This window comes from Aquarana catesbeiana, linkage group LG02 (assembly GCF_042186555.1).
Source record: "Aquarana catesbeiana isolate 2022-GZ linkage group LG02, ASM4218655v1, whole genome shotgun sequence".
NCBI classification, from domain to species: Eukaryota; Metazoa; Chordata; class Amphibia; order Anura; family Ranidae; genus Aquarana; species Aquarana catesbeiana.
Window position 1 is genome coordinate 777,417,216 of NC_133325.1, and position 22,105 is coordinate 777,439,320.

General features: G+C 45.3%; 1 protein-coding gene across 1 annotated transcript in view; it reads right to left on the reverse strand.

Annotated features, from left to right (window-relative positions):
• LOC141129381 (galactosylgalactosylxylosylprotein 3-beta-glucuronosyltransferase 1-like) overlaps positions 1 to 22,105 on the reverse strand; it is a 219,434-nt gene that overhangs the window by 19,664 nt on the left and 177,665 nt on the right. The gene's annotated exons all lie outside the window — the stretch shown is intronic.

The following is a 22,105-nucleotide window of genomic DNA, read 5'->3' on the forward strand; positions in this document are numbered from 1 at the left end:
AGGTCATCCAGCGCCAAGGGCAAAGATGCCAAAACCGCGCCCCTTCCCCCATACATGATGTGCAAGCTTAGCAGATCCTACAGCCAGCAGTCACTCACCTGTTAAAATCGCTGCCACTACTCCTGTCAGCCTTGGAACAGAAAGCAGGTGCTGCCATCCCTACAGTAAACCATTGTGCCCAGGGCAGCCGCCCCTCCCGCTCCCACCCTTTTTCCCAGCCCTGTTCATAAGTTCATTGTTTAATTAGTTTTCACCCCCAGAAAATACATTAAAGCCTTGCTATTATATTTTCAAAACCACCTGCGCCTTTGTTTTTTTTTTTTTTGTAATTTTGTAATGTCATTTGATATTCTTTAGAAATAGATCTTGATCCTGCCAGTGAGTTGTCCTCCTTGGTTAGCGGTGGCAAGGATAAGCAACCTCATCTAGGCTCTGCCTGCAGCATTGCCACCACTCTGCACATGCTCTGTTTCTTCATACAAGCTAATGCCGTCTCTATGGTTTACTATGTCTATTTATCCCTCCAGTGTCAAGTGATCATTTCGCTATGGTCATTTTAGCCCCGCCCACCAACTTGGGTTGTACGCTGCCCAGGGGAAGCAAAGGGGTCACGTAACCTGAGGATTTTCTTAGTTTACAACTTGATACAGCAAATTCATAATAAGTAGTGTATCTAAACCCTAACATTGAGCTTCACTAAAACTAGCCATACGCAACTGTATTTCTTTAGTTGAGCCCGTGAGCTGAATGAGAGACAATCGGTAGATACCTCCACCCACTCTTCTAAAGTAGGACTATAGGCAAAACTTTTTTTTTCCATTAACCCCTGTTACATTTTTTTCCACCAAATGTGTGTCCCATTGCAGAGATTTCCCTTCACTTCTTGTGACTTCAGTGTCTGGCCGAGCACTGGTTGAAGACAATGGCATAATGTGCTAGTACGCATAGTATACAAGCACATTATGAAATGCTTACCTTAGAACGAAGCTCTCCAGTGGCACGCTGTCGCCGCTGAAAAGGCTTCCATCTTCACCCGGACTTTCTTCCCGATTCGCGTGCACCGGCCTTCTGATTGGGCGAGCCGCAATGACGTGACACTCTCGGCGCAGGCGTTATGGCCACAGCACGGAGCTCTGAAGGAATGACACTGGTATGCTGTCCCTTCAGGTCACATGCGCCGGTGATGTCACTGGCTGCATGCAGTGTGAATATCTCCCAAACAGTGCATGTTTAACCGCTTGCCGACCTCCGCACACAGATGTGCGTCGACAGAATGGCACAGGCAGGCAAATGGTACCTGTATGTACCTTTCAATTTGCCGCCTATCAGGCACGTGTGCCACAGGTGGCGCGCGCCCACCTCACGCCGCAGGTCCCAGTAACTCAATGTTTGCCGGTTGCCCGCGATTGCGGTGTGGAGAGGCAGAACGTGGAGATGCCTATGTAAATAAGGCATTTCCCTGTCCTGCCTTGTGACATGACAGAGGTCCACTGCTCCCTGTCATCGGAAACAGTGATCGCTGTCATGTGAGTAGTAGCCCCCCCCCACAGTTAGAACACCTCCCTAGGACACACTTAACCCCTTGATCACCCCCTAGTGTTTAACCTCTTCCCTGCCAGTGTCATTTACGCAGTAATCAGTGCATTTTTGTAGCACTGATCGCTGTATAAATGACAATGGTCCCAAAAAAGTGTCAAAAGTGTCCGATGTGTCCGCCATAATGTCGCAGTCACGATAAAAATCGCAGATCGCCACCATTATTAATATAAAAAAAAAATAATAATAAAAATGCCATAAATCTATCCCCTATTTTGTAGACTCTATAACTTTTGCTCAAACCAATCAATATACGCTTATTGCAATTTTTTTTACCAAAAATATGTGGAAGAATACATATCGGCCTAAACTGAGAAAGAAACTTGTTTTTTTTTTATATTTTTTTTGGGGATATTTATTATAGCAAAAAGTAAAAAATATTGCTTTTTTTTCAAAATTGTCGCTCTTTTTTTGTTTATAGCGCAAAAAATAAAAATCGCAGAGGTGATCAAATACCACCAAAAGACAGCTCTATTTATGGGAAAAAAAGGACGTCAATTTTGTTTGGGTAAAACGTCGCTTGACCGCACAATTGTCAGCTAAAGCGACGCAGTTCCGAATCACAAAAAATGCTCTGGTCAGGAAGGGGGTAAAATCTTCCGGGGCTGAAGTGGTTAAGAGATATTCACTGTACCTACAGGTAAGCCTTATTACAGGCTTACCTGTAGGTACAAGTAAAATAAAAGGTCTTACCGCTTTAAAGCTTGTAGGAGAAGTTTTCATTTTGCTCTGAGTGTCCTATGAGGCTGCAGGACCCCTGACTTTGTCTGAACAGTGCTGATTGGCCCTGTGCTGATCACATGCACTCTCCCAAGAACAAAAAATAAATAAAATACACACCAAACTGAGCCTGTGCAGAGTGCCTCCAAGGCTCCGTTTTATCAGGAGATGGATTGGGGACAGTGGAAGAAGGGGAGGATCAGAGGAGACAGGATCAAACAGCCTTTTTACACAATGCGGAGGAATTAACCCTTGAGGTTCCACAGTGAGTATAACAAGCATGCTTTACTGAACTGATTTTACTGTTGTGGGTTTAGTAACACTTTAAACCCTTGGGGAGTGAAATGGGATGCTAAAATAAATATTATCCAAGGGTGGTTACGGATTCCCTCTATTTATTTCATATATGTATAAATCTGTCTATTCCTATAGTTAGCTAGTCTATTAAAACTCTGATAATGTTACTGATGATAAGCACAATGGTATAAGGTTAGCTATGAAAACAAACACACTGCTTAGTAAAACAACATCTTATTCATCTCCCCAGAAAATAGGAAAATGTTAACTTGAAAATACTATAGAGCATATAACAAAAGAACATCAAAGGTACTTATCGCAAGACTGTCCCCTAGACATAGTCTCATCAGCTGGGCTCAAGATGGTAAAGCGCTGCGTAAACTGTTGGCACTATATAAATCATGAATAATAATAATGGTAACAGAGAGAGCGCTCTGTCTAGGTCAGCCCTTTTTAAACTTCAATCATACACTGTCCAGACCCAACCCCATTGCCAGCCCATCTAGACTTCTGACGAATCAAAGTATTTACAGGGCAGTCCTCCTCAATATATTATATTACTGTCCGTCCTGCTGTATTGGCCTCTAGAGGCAGCATTGTCCATGTATCACGTCTATGTGCCCTGGGTCATCTTCAGTGCCTGTTGATGCTTTGCTCTTTGTAACCCACCTTCATCAAACATCCTGGCAGCCATGGCCCTCTTTGAAGCTTGCTTGGCTCCTGACCAGTCGGTCAGGAGCCAAGCTTTTGTTCAGCCTTAGTAGAGGGCCTGACTTCTTCTTTCAGATGAAGATTCTGATATGCTACAAAGCTTTGATGTGCAACTTGTTACATTCCAGACAGCCCCCAAGAATGCGGAGACATGGTATAGCCATACTTCATATTTCAAACACCTCTTGTATTATGAAATAAAACATGTTGACTTCCAACAGGGAGTATCTCACCAAATTAAAATACCTATTGCAGGGGATGCCTAATTGACATCAGTGTAGACCTCTGGGAAAATCACTGAGCCAATCACACAAGCAGGAAATGAAATTTCGTGGGCGTTCTATAAACCAGTGGTGTAAAGAATGTCTCCAGGTTGCCATATTGTATTGCATTTTACAGAAAATTACAGCGGCTATAGATTAAAAACGGAAAGGTAATTTTTAATAACAATAAAATTACAATATGACTTATGTAGCAATTGTATATGCTATACTATATATATATTTTTTATATTGGCAATTTATTTACCATGAAAGAGGAGATACTGTTTAATCAAACTTCAAAACATATTTCTTTTTAGACAGCTATGAACATTTTTGTGCAAATTAAACACTTGCCCTCCGGAAAGTTTACCCCCCTTCATGACCAGGCCATCTTTTGCGATACGGCACTGCATTATTTTAACCGACAATTGCGCGGTCGTGCGACCCTGTACCCAAATAAAATGTATGTCCCTTTTTCCCACAAATAGAGCTTTCTTTTGGTGGTACTTGATCACCTCTGCAGGTTTTTATTTTTTGCGCTATAAACAAACAAAAGACTAACAATTTTGAAAAAAACAAACAAACAATATTTTTTCTTTCTGCTTATAAAACATACCCTATAAAAAATGTAAAACATCAAATTTCTTCATCAATTTAGGCCAATATGTATTCTGCTACATATTTTTGTTAAATAAAATCCTAATAAGCATATATTGATTTTGAAATGATATGGATTTCTGCACAAATTGGTCATAAAATGTGATCTGATCTTCATCTAAGTCACAACAATAGACAATCACAGTCTGCTTAAACTAATAACACACAAAGAATTAAATGTTACCATGTTTTTATTGAACACACCATGTAAACATTCACAGTGCAGGTGGAAAAAGTATGTGAACCCCTAGACTAATGAGATCTCCAAGAGCTAATTGGAGTGAGGTGTCAGCCAACTGGAGTCCAATCAATGAGATGAGATTGGAGGTGTTGGTTACAGCAGCCCTGCCCTATAAAAAACACAGACCAGTTCTGGGTTTGCTTTTCACAAGAAGCATTGTCTGGGGAGAATGATGCTTCGCACAAAAGAGCTCTCAGAAGACCTACGATTAGGAATTGTTGACTTGAATAAAACTGGAAAGGGTTATAAAAGTATCTCCAAAAGCCTTGCTGTTCATCAGTCCATGGTAAGACAAATTGTCTATAAATGGAGAAAGTTCAGCACTGCTGCTACTCTCCCTAGGAGTGGGTGTCCTGTAAAGATGACTGCAAGAGCACAGCGCAGACTGCTCAATGAGGTGAAGAAGAATCCTAGAGTGTTGCGTTGCTAGGTCTGAAAAAGATCTGGGGCTAGAGCCCATAGCAGCGGTCACCAACCTGGGGGGGGGGGGGCACGCCGGTGGTAAGCAATTTTTTGTGGGCAAAGGAAGGCTGGTGTTGGCATTTCAATCATCATGGCACCATGGTTGATATGGTGTCAGGGTGATCGAAGTGCATTGTTTCTATTGTTATATTGTAATATATAATAAAGTGGTTCAACTCACCATAATGCAGAATCAGTGGGAGCCCTGGGCGTGTCACTTGCCACATCGCTTGCCACCATTTGCAGATTGTCACTTGCCACCATTTGAAGATTGTCACTTGCCACCATTTGCAGATTGTCTCTTGCCACGTCACTTGCCACCATTTGCAGATTGTCACTTGCCATGTCATCTGCCACCATTAGTAGATTGTAACTTGCCACGTCGCTTGCCACCATTTGCAGATTGTCACTTGCCACGTCTCCTGCCACCATTTGCAGATTGTCACTTGCCACCATTTGCAGATTGTCACTTGCCACATCACTTGCCACCATGAGCAGATTGTTACTTGCCATGTCACTTGCCACCATTTGCAGATTGTCACTTGCCATGTCACCTGCCACCATTAGTAGATTGTAACTTGCCACGTCGCTTGCCACCATTTGCAGATTGTCACTTGCCACGTCTCCTGCCACCATTTGCAGATTGTCACTTGCCACCATTTGCAGATTGTCACTTGCCACATCACTTGCCACCATGAGCAGATTGTTACTTGCCATGTCACTTGCCACCATTTGCAGATTGTCACTTGCCATGCCATCCAGTGCCACCAAATGTGCATTCTCGTTGCATTGGTGGCAGGCTGGCAGCACTGGCCTATTTAGTGAGGGCAGTGAGGGATGATGTCATCTCTCTGCTCCCCGCCGCACCTCCGACATTTAAAAGGCCCGCGCTGTGAGGGCAGAAGAGCGCTGATGTGTGGCAGGCAGTGAGAGATGACGTCATCTCTCTGCTCCCCACCGCACATCGCTCCCACATTAAAGTCCCGGCTGTGAGAGCGGAAGAGTGGTGACGGGCGGGCGGAGAGAGATGATGTCATCTCTGCTCATCTCCAGGGCTGGACTGGGACAAAAATTTGGCCCTGGACTTCATCCAGACCGACCAACTTTGACAGGTCTCACCCATGCCGGATCTTCTGGTCCCCCTTACTCCTGTGGTCCCCCTATGCTCCTGTGGTCCCCCTGTGCTTCTCTGGTCCCCTGCGTGCTGTTCTGGTCCCCTGCGTGCTGTTCTGGTCCCCAGCGTGCTGCGCTGGTCCCCCGCATGCTGCGCTGGTCCCCCTGTGCTCCTCTGGTCCCCTGCGTGCTGCTCTGTTCCCCCACATGCTTCTGCATTTCTCTCCTGATCTTCTGGTCCCCCTTGGTCCTGTGGTCCCCCTGTGCTCCTCTGGTCCCCCGTGTGCTGCTCTGGTCCCCCCTGCATCTCTGTTCCCCCACATGCTTCTGCATTCCTCTCCTGATCTTCTGATCCTCCTTGCTCCTGTGGTCCCCCTGTGCTCCTGTGGTCCCCCTGTGCTGCGCTGGTCCCCCGCGTGCTGCGCTGGTCCCCCATGTGCTGCGCTGGTCCCCCATGTGCTGTGTGCTGTGCTGGTCCCCCATGTGCTGTGTTCTGCGCTGGTCCCCCTTGTGCTGCGCTGGTCTCCCAAGTGCTGCTCTGGTCCCCCGTGTGCTGTGTGCTGCGCTGGTCCCCCAAGTGCTGTTCTGGTCCCCCGCGTGCTGCGCTGGTCCCCCATGTGCTGTGTGCTGTGCTGGTCCCCCAAGTGCTGCTCTGGTCCCCCATATGCTTTTCTGGTCCCCCATGTGCTGCTCTGGTCCCCCATGTGCTGTTCTGGTCCCCCACGTGCTGCGCTGGTCCCCCATGTGCTGTGTGCTGCACTGGTCCCCCAAGTGCTGTTCTGGTCCCTCGCGTGCTGCACTGGTCCCCCCCATGTGCTGTGTGCTGTGCTGGTCCCCCAAGTGCTGCACTGGTCCCCCAAGTGCTGCTCTGGTCCCCCATGTGCTGCGCTGGTCCCCATGTGCTGTGTGCTGCGCTGGTCCCCCATGTGCTGTGTGCTGCGCTGGTCCCCCGCGTGCTGTTCTGGTCCCCCGCGTGCTGTTCTGGTCTCCCGCGTGCTGCGCTGGTCCCCCATGTGCTGTGTGCTGCTCTGGTCACCCATGTGCTCCGCTGGTCCCCCATGTGCTCCGCTGGTCCCCCATGTGCTGCGCTGGTCCCCCATGTGCTGTGTGCTGCTCTGGTCCCCTGCATGCTCCGCTGATCCCCCGCATGCTGTTTTGGTCCCACATGTGCTCTGCTGGCCCCCCCCCCTGCTCTGGTCCCCGTGCTCCTCTATCCCCCCCTCCCAGCGCTAACCTCCTCTCCCTGCTTAGATATGCAGTGCGGCATACAGACAAGACAGTACACAGACAGGCATACAGACATGACAGTACACAGACAGGCATACAGACATGATCCTTAGGAGTGGACACTGATAAGCTCATCGTAGGATCCAGAAGACATGCAGCCGCACACAGCTGTGACATAAATGGCTCAGTAATAAAGAGAAATTGATTGGGGGTGGGTGGCGCTACCTTATCAGGGTACCTTAGTTTACAATTTAATAAGCCTCAAAAAAATCAAAAATATATATATATAATAATAATAAATGCACCCCTTAATCCCTCTTTAGGTGGTGGATCTAAATGTCCAGCATTACCTGAATAGAGTGTACTAACAGGTTATTCTCATACCCACATGCAGGTGTACACCATATGGTTAATCAACACAAATTAATTAAGTGACAATTAATAAAAAGTCAATAGTGACAAACCGAACCTAATTAAATAAAATAATGTCCAAATGTCCAAATGTGCTTTTAAACATAAAAGTGAATTTGAATAGTCCCAACATTAGACATATAGTGCAGGGTTGTTCTTTAGATAATATAGAACTAGTGAAAAATTAATAAAAGTGATAAATGATGATGAACAGCTTTGTGGAAAAAATTAATGAGAAAAATATAATGTAAAAAGTGTAACAAAGTCCAGTAACAGGAGGTAAAAAACGTCTGTGATAGGTGACTTTCGTGAACACAACTGATCAGATCCAGTGACTTGCGGTGCTCCCCCTCAAAGATCCCCACTCACCAACTCCCTGCACCCCTGCAGGGGTAGTAGGCATGTAGTAGTAGGCTGCAGTAAGATGTGTATGGGTCCTCAGGGTACGCAGCTCCAGCTGTAAGGTATCCTTCAGTGTATCCTGCTCCTTCCCTGCCGGTAATGTCTCCTGAGGCGGGGCCCCTATCACAGCTGGTCACTCAGAGAACTAAAGGCGATGAGGAGGAGGAGATACACTGAAGGATACCTTACAGCTGGAGCTGCGTACCCTGAGGACCCATACACATCTGACTGTAGCCTACTACTACATGCCTACTACCCCTGCAGGGGTGCAGGGAGTTGGTGAGTGGGGATCTTTGAGGGGGAGCACCGCAAGTCACTGGATCTGATCAGTTGTGTTCACGAAAGTCACCTATCACAGACGTTTTTTACCTCCTGTTACTGGACTTTGTTACACTTTTTACATTATATTTTTCTCATTAATTTTTTCCACAAAGCTGTTCATCATCATTTATCACTTTTATTAATTTTTCACTAGTTCTATATTATCTAAAGAACAACCCTGCACTATATGTCTAATGTTGGGACTATTCAAATTCACTTTTATGTTTAAAAGCACATTTGGACATTTGGACATTATTTTATTTAATTAGGTTCGGTTTGTCACTATTGACTTTTTATTAATTGTCACTTAATTAATTTGTGTTGATTAACCATATGGTGTACACCTGCATGTGGGTATGAGAATAACCTGTTAGTACACTCTATTCAGGTAATGCTGGACATTTAGATCCACCACCTAAAGAGGGATTAAGGGGTGCATTTATTATTATTATATATATATATTTTTGATTTTTTTGAGGCTTATTAAATTGTAAACTAAGGTACCCTGATAAGGTAGCGCCACCCACCCCCAATCAATTTCTCTTTATTATTGACTCACCCCTTCGGGGGTAAGTGCAAGGGGAGGCTGCAAGCCTTTAGGTCCGTGAGCGTGGAAACCTTTTCCTTAGTTTATAAATGGCTCAGTGCCAGTATCCGCCCGCTCATCTCTCCTCCACACCCGCTGAGATTCGGGGCTATGGGCTCTACATTCGGGGCTCCAGCCTCGATAGCCACCCCCTGGCGACGCCTCTGGTGGGGGCATCATGGTTTGGGGCTTTGCTGCATCAGGGCCTGGACGGATTGCTATCATCAAAGGAAAAATGAATTTCCAAGTTTATCAAGACATTTTGCAGGAGAACTTAAGGCCATCTGTCCACCAGCTGAAGCTCAACAGAAGATGGGTGTTGCAACAGGACAACGACCCAAAGCATAGAAGTAAATCAACAACAGAATGGCTTAAACAGAAGAAAATATTCCTTCTGGAGTGGCCAAGTCAGAGTCCTGACCTCAACCCGATTGAGATGCTGTGGCATGACCTCAAGAAAGCGATTCACACCGGACATCCCAAGAATATTGCTGAAACAGTTCTGTAAAGAGGAATGGTCAAGAATTACTCCTGACCGTTGTGCACGTCTGATCTGCAACTACAGGAAACGTTTGGTTGAAGTTATTGCTGCCAAAGGAGGTTCAACCAGTTATTAAATCCAAGAGTTCACATACTTTTTCCACCTGCACTGTGAATGTTTACATGGTGTGTTCAATAAAAACATGGTAACATTTAATTCTTTGTGTGTTATTAGTTTAAGCAGACTGTGATTGTCTATTGTTGTGACTTAGATGAAGATCAGATCACATTTTATGACCAATTTGTGCAGAAATCCATATCATTCCAAAAGGGTTCACATACTTTTTATTGCAACTGTATGTGGGGCGGTCCTTAAGCGGTTAATAAAAATAAACTCTATTTATGGGATCCCACCCGTTGGTATATGCTATATAATAATGCATAGCTTTGCATGCTAGCGTGATATTTTAAAAACAACAAACAACATAGCATAAAAAAACAAAATCAAAAGAGATAAAAGATAGCGGTGAATTATACACAACAAATGGCAGAATAAGGACCATTATTCACGCCACTTATTTCCCGTGTATAATACTTTGATTGTAGATCAGGATAATTTGTTTGTGCATCTGAGCTCATTTATTCAATGGGAGGAAAGCGTTGCGTGCTCGTGGCGGTGGACGGCGGTGATAAATTGCTCTAGTTATCCAGCGCTGTCACCTGCTAGATTAGAGGGAGTTAGCGCGGGAGATCCGCGATATGGTAATGAGAGATATTAATCATTGTGTTGCTTTTTGTGTATCCCGAATTCCTGCAGGTCCTTCCGGCTCTAATAAACCTCGCAAGAACTCGCTGCTAATGCATCAAACTGTATGCTGATTCCAAATTATTTGGGTTACAAGATTAGGCTGCTTCATTAGAATTTCTCCAAGGACCGAAAGTTCTATTTTTTTTTTCCCCGCCTTACTTTAAATATAAAATTTTTGCATGGGCAAAACTTTATTGAACAGAAATTAAAGGGGGATTCTACTAATAATGATAGAAAAGTACTAAAATGTACACTATATTACCAAAAGTATTGGGGCGCCTGCCTTTACACACACATGAACTTTAATAGCATCCCAGTCTTAAGCCTCGTACACACGATCGGATTTTCGGTAGAGAATTGTGTGATAACAGACTGTTGGCCTAAAATCTGACCGTAAAGCCTTGTACACACGATCGGATTTTACGCAGACAAAACCACTGACTTTTGTCCGAAGGGCCCCAAACTTGTCTTGCATACAAACGGCACGCAATTGTCTGCCAACAAACACGAACGTAGTGACGTACTACGTGGTTTTTCAGCTCTTTAGCGCCACCCTTTGGGCTCCTTCTGCTAATTTCATGTTAGTAGAAGTTTGGTGAGTGTTGATTTGCGCTTTTCATTTCGCACTTTCCAGTTTGCGCTTTTCAGTTCGTTTCTGAATGGCCGTTCGTCAACCAGCCATGCTGCGGACTTGGAGGAGATAACATCTTATTTATTATTGGGCTTGGAGTTATTTCTTTGACTCAAGTCCAGTCCAGGAACAGGAGGAGGAGGATTTCTTGGACCAAAAATTGGTTGCTTAATTGTGACCAATTGTGTCATATGCCTTTGCTGCGGGAGCTCCAGGAGAATTATCCGGATGATTTTTGGAATTATCTCCGGATGACAGACCCTGCTTTCACCAACTCTTGGCATTGTTGACCCCCCTATATTAAGAAGCAGGACACATGCATGAGGCTTTTATTTTATTTTTTGGTTGAATAATAATGATTTGATTTGTTATATTTTCTATATTTTTGGATGCATAGAATGTACTTTTTGGTTAAGTTCTATTGGCAGATAGCATGTCTACTTTTATTTGTTTTCTTTTTTTAATGCACAATAAAAATGTTGTGGAGAATAATACTTGGCTATGTGTTTTACTTCAAATGACAGTTTGGGAGTAGGCAGTTACATTAAAAAAAATACAATGTAAAATTAACAAGGGACACCAACATAGTTGTATCCTTGATCTTAAAAACTACGGGATAATGGTGTTGTGGCACCAAAAAAAAAATAACAAGCATAATAATATTATTCTTGATATCACTAGAAAAAAAAAGCCTTTGAAAATCCGTTTGCAATAAATCAGTATGACCAGCAAAGCAGCTTCATTATTATCCCATTAAAGAAGAAGAGAATTGTGCGCTGCATTTCCAGATTTCATAATTTGCTGCGTCACGAATGTTAATTCTCCATTACGAACGCTAGTTTACAAGACTGACCGTTTCCGGCTCGTCCTTGCGTCCGAGCATGCGTGTGTGTACTTTTGTCCGATGGACTTGTGTACACACGATCGGAAAATCCAACAACAGACATTTGTCCGTGGAAAATTTTAAAGCCAGGCATCCAACATTTGTCCGCGGAAAATCCGATGGAGCGTACGAACGGTCTGATTTTCCGCCAACAGTCTGTCATCACACAATTCCCGCCGGAAAATCCGATCGTGTGTGCGAGGCTTTAGTACGCTCCATCAGACAATTGTTGTCCAACTTTCAGCCAATAAATGTTGGATGGCAGGCTAAAAAATTTTCAGCGGACAACGGTTTGACGTTAGATTTTCGTATCATCAGTACACAAGTCCATCACACAAAAGTCAAATGTTCACCAGTCAATGCTCACCAAACTCAAAATTAGCAGAAGGGGCCCAAAGGGTGGCACTTAAGAGCTGAAATTCCTTGTAGTACGTCATTACGTTCGTGTTTGTTGACCGACAATTGTGTGCCGTTAGTATGCAATGCAAGATCCTGGCACACGCCCTTTGGACAAAAGTCTGACGCTTTGTTGGCCAACAGTCGGATCGTGTGTACGAGGCTTTAAGCCTCATACACACGATGCGATTGTTGGCAGGGGATTGTCTGTTGACAGACTGTTGTCCTTAAATCTGACCGTTATGCCGCGTACACACGGTCGGACTTTCTATCCTACTTGGTCCGGCACACTTTCCGACGGACTTTGTCCGCCAGGTGCGCCGGACTTTAAAACGGACGGACTTGCCCACACACGCCCGGACTTTCCGTCGGGCTAAGTCCGCCCGTCTTTCCGACGGACTTTCGCCGGAGTTCCGGCGGACTTTCAGAATGAACGGACTTGCCCACACACGGACAAGTCCGTTCATTTTGAACGTGACTCAGGTGCGACGGGACTAGAAAAGGATGTCAATCTTTCCGCTTTTATCGGCGAGATTGACACCTTGCGAGCCCCGTCGCGGGGCATACCAGGCCCTTAGGTCTGGTATGGATTATAAAGGGAACCCCCTACGCCGAAAAAACGGCGTGGGGTCCCCCCTAAAATCCATACCAGACCCCGATCCGAGCACGCAGCCTGGCCGGTCAGGAAAGGGGGTGGGGACGAGCGAGCGCCCCCCCCCCCCCTCCTGAACCTTACCAGGCCACATGCCCTCAACATGGGGGGTGGGTGCTTTAGGGGAGGGGGGCCGCCCTGCGGGCCCCCCCCACCCCAAAGCACCTTGTCCCCATGTTGATGAGGACAAGGGTCTCTTCCCGACAACCCTGGCCGTTGGTTGTCGGGGTCTGCGGGCGGGGGCTTATCGGAATCTGGGAGCCCCCTTTAATAAGGGGGCCCCCAGATCCCGGCCCCCCACCCTATGTGAATGAGTATGGGGTACATGGTACCCCTACCCATTCACCTAGGGAAAAAGTGTAAGTAATAAAACACACTACACAGGTTTTTAAAATATTTTATTAAACAGCTCCGGGGGGGGGGGGATCTTCCTCCGGCTTCGGGGGTCTTCTTCTGGCTTCGGGGGTCCCTCCGCTTCATCTTCTCCCGGCGTCCGGTTGGTTCTTCTCCGCTCTCTTCTCTCCAGTTCTTCGGCCGGCTCCTCTGCTGTCTTCAGGTAGCTCTCTTGCCAGCAGAGGTCTGGACTTCTTGTCTTCTTCTCTTCTCCAGATGTTGACACGACGCTCTCTCCGGCTGGACTGCTCTCCGAGGGCTGCGTTGTGACTTATATAGGCGGAGACCCCGCCCCCTTTTGATGTCACAGTCCCTGGGCATGCTGGGACTGTGACGTTTTAGGGGGCGTGGTCAACATCACCCAGTGACCACCTAAAAACCTGTGTAGTGTGTTTTATTACTTACACTTTTTCCCTAGGTGAATGGGTAGGGGTACCATGTACCCCATACTCATTCACATAGGGTGGGGGGCCGGGATCTGGGGGCTCCCTTATTAAAGGGGGCTCCCAGATTCCGATAAGCCCCCGCCCGCAGACCCCGACAACCAACGGCCAGGGTTGTCGGGAAGAGGCCCTTGTCCTCATCAACATGGGGACAAGGTGCTTTGGGGTGGGGGGGGCCCGCAGGGCGGCCCCCCTCCCCTAAAGCACCCACCCCCCCATGTTGAGGGCATGTGGCCTGGTACGGTTCAGGGGGGGGGGGGCGCTCGCTCGTCCCCACCCCCTTTCCTGACCGGCCAGGCTGCGTGCTCGGATCGGGGTCTGGTATGGATTTTAGGGGGGACCCCACGCCGCTTTTTCGGCGTAGGGGGTTCCCTTTATAATCCATACCAGACCTAAGGGCCTGGTATGCCCCGCGCTCGCCGCAATAGGAAAATTTGTTTTTCCTATTGCAGCGAGCGCGAGATGCAATACCCTGCCCTCGTGTCGTATCTGGTCCGTCGGACCAGCATACACACGAGCGGGCTTTCCGTTGGACCAGCACACACGAGCGGACTTTCCGCCCGAAACTGAGTCCGGCGGAAAGATTTAAAACTTTCTTCAAATCTAGGTCCGGCGGGCTTTTGAGAAAAAGTCCGCCGGAAAAGTCCGCCGGCGCCCACACACGGGCGGATTGTCCGGCACACTCTGGTCCGCCGGACCAAGTATGCCGGAAAGTCCGACCGTGTGTACGCGGCATAAGTACGCTCCTTTTGACAATTGTACAAATGTTGGCTGACAGGCTAGTAAATTTTCGGTGGACAACGGTCTGTTGTCAGATTTTCGTATGGTCAGTACACAAGTTCGTCACACAAAAGTCGAAAGTACAAACACGCATACTTGGAATCAATGCTCACCAAACACGAAATTAGCAGAAGGGGCCCAAAGGGTGGTGCTCAAGAGCTGAAATTCCTCATAGTACATCACTACGTTCGTAATTGTTGGCCGACAATTGTGTGCCATTAGTGTATATAAGACAAGATCCAGGTACACGCCTTTTGGACAAAAATCAGACACTCGGTTGGCCAACAATCGGATCGTGTATACGAGGCTTTAAGGGGGATTGCCTGTTGAGAGACTGTTGTCCTAAAATCTGACCGTTAGTACGCTCCTTTTGACAATTGTTGTCCAACTTTCAGCCAACAGCAGGAAGCCTGGAGTGGGTGGAGCCTGCTGAGCACCTCCCACTGCTCTGTTCTCTGCACAGGCTATGTTCAACACAGTGATGTCACCTCTACTTTTAGAAGGTAAAAACTGGGATCGCAAAGGCATAGGGTACAACTAAAGTGAATATATACAGTACCTTTTGTGGTTAATGAGGAATATGTTTAAATTAAACGAGGTTTTTTTTCTGTAGTTCACCTTTAAGTAGGTCACAACTACAAGAAGAATAATCTAAAATATAAAAATAAAGATAATTAAGGAAGAAAAAAAAAAATTCTGCTACTTTCTTTAAAACACTGAGCAAAATAAGGCATCCTTATTATTATGGCCTGACGGTCAGTTTTGTTACTTTCTATCAGCTTTCAACTACAGCAAATGCTTCCCAATTTCCAATGCTCAGAGGATTGAAATTAGTGAGGAAGGTTATTGAAAATGGCTTTCAATGGGTATCGTAGTAGTTTATATCCATCACCATTGCAATCTCCATTGCTTTGTAACTCTGCATTGGGGATGAGGATGATAGATTGCTTCCTTTTCTATGGATACCTTTTATTTCACTATTTAATTTACCTTGACCTATAAATGACTGAAGTAGGGAGGTACAATCAATATTCCCATTCGCATGGCAGGCCAGTACAGAGTGTCGATATGGTGGATGAGATGTGGTATCTTCTTCTTCCTCGTCCTCCTCCTGCTCATCTCTTTGGCCAACAAGAGGACATTTTTTTTTTTTATTATTAAATTCTTTTTATTTAGATTTTCAAACAGAAGAGCACAAAACATAGTGACACCGTGTAGTGACAGTGCCTCCAAAAAGGCCATACAGGGCCAACATAACATAGAAAATTACTATCTAACAAAAACCTTATAACACAACAACCCAACAGCCCTCCCTCCCCCCTTCCAGGCACTAGCTCAACCGATAGTCCAGGGTCTGAGTGACAGGATGTGGATTGCATCACCTAACCTTATTTAATGTAGTAACATCTCTTTTTTGTGATATAACTAATGCGACTAATACAAGGAAAATAAGACATGGAACCATCATATTTATACGAAAAGTAGCAATAAACCAATACCCAAAACTAGCTCGGGGGAATAGATAAATATAACTGTACAAGTGGTTCACCCGATATTATGCCACTAAATCAACCTACAGTGAAGGTTGTTGATAACCAGGTATGCCGGACAAAAAAAAAATGTCACACCCTCGAGAAAGATAAGTCCCTCTATAGAATGGTACCATTGAGTTGACTAAACCTTTCCAGAATGATAATGTGGGAGCAGCTGACTCTTTCCAATGCAAAAGAATAGCCTTTCTAGCGTAGATCAATAAGATAGTGAGCAATGTTCTATGGGCCCTGGTTGGAACCACTTCCTCCACCAAACTCAATGGACAAACCCTAACCGACATTGGAATGGGAATGGAAAGGAGTGTATTTATGCAGGACGTCGCTTCTGACCAGAAATTCTGGATCTGTTGACAGGTCCAAAATGTGTGATCTGCATTCTCAGGTGAGTATGTAGAACGCCAGCATTCTCCTGAAGCCGTGGGATAAATTTTAGCCAATCTAGCAGGTGTGTAATATATTCTGTGCAGGAAATTGAACTGGATTAGCTTGTCTCTAGCTGAAACAAGATGTTGGAAAGGCTAATCTCACGTCATCCCAGTCCTCACCCTGAATATGGGGCACCTCAGAAGCTCATTTCTCCCTACATTTCATCACAGCAGGTGATGCTTTTTCAAATAATTCTTTGTATGCATTCGAGAGCATCTTTGAAAGTTCCTCCTCGGACAATAAACTTTAAAGATCAGAAGGCAGAGTCTCTACCACCATATTGCAAAATTGAGCCTGAAATGCATGGCGGAGTTGAAGAAAAGGAAAAAAGTAGGAATTAGGGAGGTCGTGTCTTGCTTTGAGTTGGTCAAAGATTAGAAGTTCTCCTTCTCTAGTTATGTCCCCCAGTGTCTTAATACCTTTAGTAGATCAAAGTGTGGTATCCGGTATGTGGTAGAATTGGGGAAGCCTAGAGTTCATCTATATGGGAGACGATGGGGAAACACCCACATATCTCGGACAGGCTAGCTTCAATGCTGCATCTCACGGTATTATAGAGGCTTTCATGGTTAACGTAAGGGGGGAGACTGGAGCCAGGGCCCCAGAAGATTGGCAGTCGTAAGCTTTTATAGGAGCCCAAATGTGCTGCCTCCAGCACTGTGGCCGAATCTCCATCATCTGCCGTGAGCCAACAATGGACAAATATAATCTGACCGCCATAGTAATACTTTTGCCAATCAGGAAGAGCCAAACCTCCTTGACCCCAGGGTTCCTGTAAGACTTTTATCCCTATTTGGGGGGGCTAGGGGGGACCAAAGGAAGGAGCTAGTGATACTATCAAGTTTTTTAAAGAATGATTTGGGTACCCAAGTCGGTGCATGTCTCAAACAGTACAAGATACCAGGAAGCAATTTCATTTTCAGGAGGCTTATTCTACCTATTAATGATAATGGAAGCTTTTTTCCATGCCTGGACTGTTTGTTTAAATTTTGTCACTAACGGGGCTAGATTTAGGGTCATATACTGTAGTCATGGACATTTGCTGTTATCCTAAAACCAAGGTAAGTGAGTGACGTGACCCAACGTAACAGAAGGTCAGAGTCGGACACCTCCCTGGCTCCTTCATCCAAAGGTAGAATAGACGACTTACCCCAATTTACCCTAAGGCCAGAAAAGGAAGCAAACTTGTTTAATATATTTAATGACATTTGAAGAGATGGCCCTGGTCCTTAAGAAATAAAATTAAGTCATCTGCATATAGACATTTAGTAATGGATCCCACTTGATTTTCTAAGGACTATTGCCAAGGGCTCCATAACAAGAGAAAAAAGGCAGGCCAACAGTGGGCAACCCTGTCTAGTGCCCCTTCCTATGGTTAAAATGGGGGAAACAGTAAGACCCAGTCGAACTGCTGCTCGGGGAGTACTATAAAGCAATGTGATCCAACGTCTAAAATTGGGCCCAAATCCCATTAGCTCCAGGACCTTATGCATAAACTGCCAATCAGGCTTTTTCTATATCGATTGACACCATGACTCAGGTTGACGTGCCAGCATTAGGAATTTGGAGATGAGTGGACACCCTATGCAAATTCGTATCTGTTGACTTACCAGGCTTAAAACCAGTTTGGTCTATATCTACCAGTGAGGAAATAATTTTGGCTAATCCGGACGCTAAAACTTTAGTAAGGATTTTAAGGCACATGTTTAATAGTGAAATTGGACGATAAGAGGAGCACTCCACGGTATAAATTCCGCCATTATACCCAAAGGATCCGTAACCAAGTCACCCCCTATCATTTTAATTGTAGCAATATTAGGAGGAGGTGTATGATTATCATTTTTATCTCCTTGAGAAAATAAAGACTCTACCTTGTGACCAGCCTCAGTATGGGCTAAATCAGAATAGTGTAAAGAGAGAAGACGCTGTGCCCCAACAAGGATGTAAATGACTCATCCGAAGGAGACCCAGCATGTCCTTCTGCACAATCCCATCTCCCTCTCTTGTAAAGCATTCATCTCTGCATTATGGTCCTTACGGGCCGTCTTAATTGAAGAAATACATTCCTCTCTGACAACTGCCTTGAACCCATCCCACACCACAGGAGGATCAGTAGAATCAGTCTACGGATGTCTATGGATGTTTAAAGGTGGGAGGTTACCTGGTTTACTTGCAGCCAACTTGGAGCCAGTCTCCAGCATCCTCTCTTAGCACTTGAGGATAAAGCTAGTGTAATGGCCAACGGATTTTGATCAGACTTCATTATTCAGCTCCTTTAAGTAATGTTAATAGAGGAGCATTGCCAATAGCAAGATCAATCCTGGCCGCTGAGTGGTGAGTTCTAGAGATATAGGAATACCATTCTGTTAATGGATTTTTCCAGCGCCATAACTCAGGAAAACTGTGGAGGCCCAGGAAAAAAGGTCAGTAGAACCCAACCTATTCGGATTGGAGGAGTCCAAGGCAGCATCAAGAATATTATAAAAATCCCCCATTAAAACCATAGGCAAATGTGCATAAGGAGCCAGTTTAACTAGTAGATCAAATAACAGTTGAGGGTGAAATGGTGGAGGTAGGTATACATTTACCACAAGTAAGGTACTTTGACAGATATCCAACACTACAGCCACATATCGACCCCCCCGGATCAGAAACCACCTGATTATTTGGAATATTTGACATTCTTACTTATTAGGATTGAGATTTGAAACCCCTCTGGCAAAGGTGTAGTGGGTAGCATGTAGAGCCCTCTGCACCCAAGGCCTACGTAACGCCAACACCCTGCTACCATCCAAATGTGTCTCCTGCAGGAGGACGATATGCGGCTTGAGTAGCTTGAGAAATTAAAATACTGCAGCCCTCTTGTATTTGTCATTCATCCCCCGTACATTCCATGAAACAATTTTAACCGCATTATCCATGCTATAATCCCATTGAAAAATACCCAACAGGAGGCAATATGCATACTGCAATGATTTAGAGTCATCACAATTACTCGGAAGGCATGGATAGGTAAGATAATGCAATAACCATAGGAGAGTCGATGAGCTAGTGATTTAACAAACCCTGCCGTTATACCAGAACATAGAACAAAAAAAACCCAAAAAAAACAGTCTGGTATGTAGCTCATTCCAAAACCAAAAGAAAAACTTGTGAGGTCCAACCGTTGATCACAAAAGTTCAGCATCTTAAGTTGACTCTTCTGTGTCTCAGAGAGAAACTCCACAAACAGGAATATAACTAGTGTGGTTCAGTATCAGTCCACTAATGAACCCATGAGCCATGCGATCATCAAATCATAGCATATCTGAGGTGATAAGCGAAGGTAGGGCAAAACATGACAGGAACAAAACACTGCTATGAGGCCCCATAGGAGTGAGAAAGGCACTTTAGGTGCAACCATACATATAACAACATAGTGGAACAAGGCACCATGTAAACGACTTTTATATGCATTAGAGAAGTCTTCAGGGATCTCTGTCCAGCCAATCACAGGCCTCCTGTGGTGTGTCAAAGAATTTGACTGATCTGTTGTGTTGTAGTCGGAGCCTGCTGGGGTCTAGCATGCTGTACTGGATATCTTTGGCCCTGAGCCTCTTTCTGATATCATTGAAGGAATGGTGTCTTCTCTGAGTTTCAGACAAAAAATCAGGGAATAGCATTTTCATGTCGGAGGTCTTGGTGTCGTTGGTGTCAGTGGGAAGAATAGTGCCACATCATTGGTGTCAGTGGGAGTAATCGTGCCCCATCATTGGCGTAAGTGGGAGGAATTGTGCTTCATCATTGGTGTCAGTGGGAGGAATAGTGCCCCATCATTGGTGTCAGTGGGAGGAATTATGCCTCATCATTGGGGTCGAAGGGAGGAATAGTGCCACATCGTTGGTGTCAGTGGAAGGAATAGTGCCCCATTGTTGCTGTCAGTGGGAGAAATAGTGCCCTATCATTGGTGTCAGTGGAAGGGATAGTGCCCCATGACTAGTGTCAGTGGAAGGAATAGTGCCCCATCACTAGTGACAGTGGAAGGAATAGTGCCCCATCAGTGGTGTTAGTAGGAGGAATAATGCTCCATCGTTGGTGTCAGTGGGAGAAATAGTGCCCCATCATTGGTATCAGTGGGAAGAATAGTGCCCCATCATTGATGTTAGTGGGAGGAATCGTGCTTCATCATTGGTGTCAGAGCAAGGAATGATACCCTATCAGTGGTACCAGTGGGAGGAATAGTTCCCCATCGATGGTTTCAGTAGGAGGAATAGTGCACCATTGCTCATGTCTTTGAGAGGAATAGTGCCCCATCATTGGTGTCAGTAAAGAGAATCCTTCCTGGTTGTTGGTGTCAGTGGGAGGAATACTGCCACATTGTTGGTGTCACTGGCAGGAATTATGCCCCACTGTTGGTGTCAGTGGGAGGAACAGTGTCCTGTATCAATAGGAGGAAAAGTGCTCCAAGGGCCAGATAAAGGCAAGAAAAGTGCCACATCTGGCCCCTGGGCTGCAGTTTGGAGACCACTGATCTAGCAATCATCAGAAGAGCAATGCATCCAACCCACACCAATGGGAGGAAACCAAGAGAATGCAAATGAAAGCTCCCCTTGCATCTACCCCCTCTCCTCCAGACGCCCATGCCTGTGTATGTATAACAGCTTGATGCTCACTGACTGCATAGTACGAAATTAGGTCTACTGCCTTTACAAGAAGCCATAATGAAATCACGGTTTAATTAAGGAGCAAAAACATATTGATTTTACAATGGGTGTAAAAATTGATATTTTCAAAGTTAAAGGTGATTAAACATGTTTCGGGAAACCAATTACAAGGGTAAATTAAGATAGCCATTATACTAGAAAGCCTACCGGAGCTCCAGTGAGAGCGTTGGCATATTAAATCACTTGTTTTATTATTTTACAATGCGCCATTAGTACAATGTAGTGGTTAAATATGTACATAACGGGAGAGGACCAGGTTACCAAGAGCTTACAATCTATAACATCAGCAATAAAAGAGGAATTGCTTATAACCTATAATACAGAAGGCAGAAGAGATTACACTCTAATAGAGTTGCACCGATACCACTTTTTAAAGACCGAGTATACGACCGAGTACAAGTACCAATACTTTTTTTAAGTATTCGCCGATACCGATTACCGATACTTTTTTTTAAGGTATGCAGCACTGATAGGTGGCACTGACTGATGGGCACTAATATGCAGCACTGATGACTGGTACTGATGAGCACTGATAGGTGGCACTGACTGGCACTGATTTGTAGCGCTGATGAGCACTGATAGGTGGCACTGACTGATGGGCACTGATATGCAGCACTGATGACTGGCACTGATGAGCACTGATAGATGGCACTGACTGATGGGCACTGTTTTGCAACACTAATAGGTGGCACTGACTGATGGGCACTGATATGCAGCACTGATGACAGGAACTGATGAGCACTGATAGGTGGCACTGACTGATGGGCACTTATATGCAGCTCTGATGGCTGGCACTTATGGGCACTGATGACTGGCACTTATGGGCACTGATAGGTGGCACTTATGGACAATGATAGGTGGAACTGATGGGCAGGCAGTGGCACTGAAATGAGTGAGACAAACTTGCAGGTTTTTTCAGCTCTAGTACAAATGCTGCGACATCCATCTTG